The sequence below is a fragment of the Sinocyclocheilus grahami genome, unplaced genomic scaffold, assembly GCF_001515645.1.
Source record: "Sinocyclocheilus grahami isolate Dianchi unplaced genomic scaffold, SAMN03320097.WGS_v1.1 scaffold1814.1, whole genome shotgun sequence".
Taxonomy (NCBI): Eukaryota; Metazoa; Chordata; class Actinopteri; order Cypriniformes; family Cyprinidae; genus Sinocyclocheilus; species Sinocyclocheilus grahami.
Genome location: NW_015506993.1, coordinates 30702 through 36012, shown reverse-complemented (window position 1 = coordinate 36012; position 5311 = coordinate 30702). Strand labels below are relative to the sequence as shown.

General features: G+C 37.0%; 1 long non-coding RNA gene across 1 annotated transcript in view; it reads left to right on the top strand.

The window, feature by feature from the left end:
* Window positions 1-5311, top strand: part of LOC107572803 (uncharacterized) — an 18117-nt gene that overhangs the window by 2429 nt on the left and 10377 nt on the right. The window lies entirely within an intron of this gene.

The following is a 5311-nucleotide window of genomic DNA, read 5'->3' as shown; positions in this document are numbered from 1 at the left end:
TGTGTGTGTGTGTGTGTATGTGTGTGTGTGTGTGTGTGTATGCCAGTTCACCTTACTATCTGCATGTGGACCATGTATGGCACTAAATACATTTCTCCAGTAAAGCAATGATTAAAGGGGGCCTCACACAAAGAGCAGCCTAGGGGCCCCTGACCACATTAAACCACCCCTGATCGCAGACCCCAGACTCGACCTGTGAGGGAAATGAATCATCCGTGGTTGTGCGCGCACTTGTTTGCTCCTGAGCAAAGGTGTTTTATGAGTCTAACTTGTATATGCTGGGAGATTTGAAAACTGATGCTTTTGATTGTTAGCACCGCACATATCCAGCTTCATATCAATGGGTTTTCATAGACAATAGGTTTGTTCGGTAGCTCACGGAGTACAGAGGTGTACTTGAGAGGTGAAAAGCTCTCAGATCTGCATATAAGAAAGTTAAAATGGCACGGTTGTATCAAAAAATGTGTTTTTTTATATCAGTTTTGCGTTTGTTAACACTATCGGTAGGTTTAGGGTTGGGTTTGGTGTAGGGCATATTTCCAACAGACAGAGCATGAACTTTTAGCGACAGTCCCCGGATATTTGAATTCTGAATCGCCGCAATACGTACCTGAAGAAACGCAATAAAAACACAGCAATACGTACCTATATCAACGTAATAAAAACGTGCCAGGGTTGACGTATTGAACCCGTGTTTTAGCGCCACTCAGTGGACATTTCGGGAAATGTATCGGAGTAAAAGTATACATTTTAATTAGGAAATGTAGTGGAGTAAAAGTACAAGTTGGCTGGAATATAAAAACTCAAGTAAAGTACAGATACTCCCAAAAAATCTACCCGGTCTCATTGCAAATACGTATCTGGGGGCACATTTTTGCAAGACGCGAAATACGTACCAATAAGTACATATCACTGCCGTTTCCAAAAAAAATGAACACTAGAGGCAGTAAAACTCCGACACCTTTTAAATTATTTTCACACAGAGTATGATTTACAGAGTTTCGATTAATAAAGCGTAATTTTCGCACAATTACTTGAGGAGTATTATGTTGTGACTTCAAAACATTTTTAATATGCTGGGAGATTTGAAAACTGACGCTTTTGGTTGTTAGCACCGCACATATCCAGCTTCATATCAATGGGTTTTCATAGACAATAGGTTTGTTCGGTAGCTCACGGAGTACAGAGGTGTACCTGAGAGGTGAAAAGCTCCGGTTTGAATCCCGTGTAACTACAGTTCAACAAAACATTTCAGTCTCCGAGCAAACACAGCAGTGTTTCATTTAGGAATGATTGTGCATTCAGTGTTGCCAGATTGGATTAAAGATCTCCAGCCCAACTACAGCGTAAAACCCGCCCATTTAAAAAAAATACCAGCCCAAAATGCGTAGTTAAAAAAAAAAGATATATATATATATATGTATATATAAAATTCCCTCTTTAGGTGGCTCTTATGGGGGGGATTTTTTATTTGAAGGGGAGTTAGGGTATTTTTTAGACATATTTTTAAACTACAATCATCCACTGGGTTTTGTCATCCAGTGTATTTGTGTTTTTCAATGTATAATGTTGTTGATTCATATTTATATTGCGAGGAAGATACTTAAATAGAACTTTGATTTTAAACTCTGAATTGAATTAACTTTAACTAAAAAATACAAGTTAACAGTCAGTAATAAAATAAGAATATATAAATGATAAGCAATGGCACAAACAAATACAATAACAAGATACAACTAAAATTAACTGTGTTTTAAGTTTTTCAGGTATAACAGTAAAGTTCAGGTACAGAAATACCTCAGAAACGGAATAATCTATTTAACTTTAAAAATAGCACTGGTTGGTTTCAATGTATAAATAAACATTAATGACAGACAGCAGCAGGTTTATTTAGGTTGCTGTCTCTTTAAAGGGGTCATATGATGCATTTCAATTGTTCCTTTCTCTTTGGAGTGTTACAAGCTCTTGGTGCATAAAGAAGATCTGTAAAGTTGCAAAGACTAAAGTCTCAAATCCAAAGAGATATTCTTTATAAAAGTTCAGAGTCAGCCACGCCTGCCTAAAACAGCTCGTTCTAACACGCCCCCACATGTCTACATCACTATTACACTGAAGACTGGAGTAATGATGCTGAAAATACAGCTGCGCATCACAGAAATACATTACAGCTTAACACATATTCACATAAAAAGCAGTTATTTTAAATAGTAAAAATATTGCACAAGATTACTGTTTTTGTATTTTTTTTACTGTACAAATAAATGCAGCCTTCCTGAGCAGAAGAAACTTATTTTAAAACGTTAGAAAATATTACAGATCCCAATTTGAACACTGTGTGAATGTTATCATGTATTAATAGAGCTGTTGTAATTATTATTATCATTATTATTGTCTTACTTTTTTATTTTTATTTTACAGAACAACAGTAAAATTACAATACTAATGTTTATGAATGTTGAAGGAGTTCTTGCTTTTTCTCAGCTTTTATTTTGGCAGAAACCCACAGGAAGACCTCAGTGCTTCTTTTTGTTGACAACAGCAGGTTTATAAATGATTCTTATTACGAATTTGGGAAGATGTTTGTTGCAACTATCACGTTGTCACATCCATGCCTTGTAAAAATTCATAAAAATGTTACGGAGCATGCAATCCATGAGTGCATTAGAAAACATAACATTCTGCAGTTTATTTACTAATTGGTTAAAGGGTCATGAAACCCCAGACTACTGTTTTTGAGATTTTAGCAGAGTGTTTGTGTTGCACATCATAGAAGACAATGTTAGCATCAGATTATTTTAACTGTTGGAGAAAACTGGTTAATTTGAATATTTTTTGCGCTATTTTCATCTTCTGGGTTTAAAATCTTCATCGTGTTGACGTCACAATTTGTGACGTGGCAAAGGACGATAGTACATCGATGACGCGTCGGTGTCTATTAAATTATTCATGAGACTGCGTGTTCTTATCCTATTGCTTAATTATTCACAGCAGCATGTGTTGATGAGCTATGACAGACGCTTCAGACTGTGAGATGACACCGCGCACATTAACTGAGAGAAATGTTCATGGATGGAAGAAGAGGGTTTGTTTTTGCTTTGTAATAAGAACGAGATTCATTCACTTGGTGACTATAACCGTTTTTACAGCTCTGTGACACAATAACCCGTCAAAAGGTTTATATAAACACTGCAGAATAAGCCTTAAAAGTTCTCAGAGGTGCAACAGCAAATTTATGTTTTCGATGCAGAGTGCAAATGGCTGTGCAGTCGATGGGAGCAAAACGAAACTGTCTGAACCTGAAACTGTGTGTGTTCTGTCTCTCCCCCGCTCCACTTCACACCACACACACTTTTTTTTTGCATTTCTTAAACTGTGGTGAGAACTAATCAGAGCTGAAACCGGGGTTTCATGACCCATTAAGGCAGTTTCGCTATTTCAGTCATATAGAAACCAGCAACACCCACCCCTCCTCTTCTCATCGAAGACATGAGATGCAGTGCTAAACAGTCTCTTGCTGTCGGTGCTTGTGATGTTTTTTGCTCTTTCTCTTTTAAATGCTTCCACACTGCCCGCATGCTTGCTGCATTATAAAGAGTGCACACTTCTCACTTTACACTGAGTGCTGTTTAATCGTGTCACCAAAAATGTCATAAGCTTTTTTATTATTTTCGGCCAAATAATGTCGTTTGCTGAACATTCGGTGAGTGCCTAGTATTAACTTTAACTTCAGGTAATATCAACGGTTTGTCTTATTTCAGATGAGGACGAAATTACAACAACAGTGGTTACTTATACTTATATTTAATTGTTTGATCAAAATTATTGCTAGGGACAATATAGTAATCACTGGATTTTGGTAGGAACATGTCCTAGCTTACTACTAAATTCTATACGCCCTTGGATTATAAAGATTTTTATAATTAAATAAATCTGAAAGGTCATCTAAAATCAGTTCATTTAGCAGAAATGCTGGATTAAAAAAAAGTAGAAGAGAAAGTTGTTGTTCCAGTTCTGTGGGGGAAATGAAATCTGTGTTCTGCTGAAAGTGGGGGAGTTATGTGTCGCAAACAAGTCTATAGCTGCACTGTTCTGCAATTTTTGTGAGTTTCTTATTTTGTATTCTTGTTAATCTCAATGCTAATTTTTTTTTTAGCAGTGATGCGCATGCTTAGAGACTGTAGTGTAGTGGTGTAGTCTAGTTTTTTGTAGTGAGTATACTGGGATTTTCCCTCCCAGCCTCATACTCGCTGCCACACTCACTAAAGCATACAGTATGCATCTACATGTAACTGAGAGCATTCTGAAAGACGGCTTATGTTTTATCATCATTTATTATAAGCAACACAAGACTTTAACAGCCAATGACATTTACAGCTGGGGAGACTGATTTTCTGCTGTTTAGTGTTAATCATCTAACTCACTCAGCCAGTGAAGAGCTACATTTATCCTTAGATGTTATATGAATATGGTCCCTGGAGCACAGGTTTGATCAGCTGGGAATTTTCAATACACATTTAAGAGTGCCTGTTTTTAATTCCCTAACCTGACTTTCAGTCCACAAGGCTGGCCAGTAGTTCTCATCTCTCTCATCATCTGAAACAAGGAGATATTTAACACTGTATTCAGTTTACTGCTGTGCACACACACACACACACATACACAGTATCTAAGTTATCTCTCCCCTTCTCCTGCATTCATTGATCCACCGCACTAACATTAGTGACGTTATTAGCTAGTTATGTTGACTTGAGAAAACTATTATTCTATTTAAACATTTTATTATTCTTGGACCGGATCTGTAGTTTGTTGCTTTATCTTTTCTAACTGATTGTGCTGGCCGGACACACACCCGGAGCAGTGGGCAGCCATTTATGCTGCGGCCGGGGAGCAGTTTATGGGATCAGAATCGTGCCTAAAGTATTGCAGTCACGGATAAAAAAATAACAAGCATGAAAACAACATTTAAAAACACAAGTAAAAATATATTGCACAAGATTTAAAAATGAAAGTAAAGTTTTCAGAATAGCAAACAATGGTCACGGATTGTTGTCCTTGCCACGTGTAGTCATGTGTAACCTTCCTTGCGTTTTTTGTGTCCCTTTTGTAAAATGGTAATTATAGTAATTAATATAATAATTATAACAGAATGCATTTACATAAGTCCAGATTCTTGTTTAAATTGCAGGGCGAGGTGGAAGGTAGAAAATACTTGTGTTAAACTAAATTCCAGCTAGTTTTGGTGCAAAAAAACTCTTGAGTAAAATAAAGATGAGACAAACTACAGGAGCGAGGTGAGCTGCCTGGCCGGGTG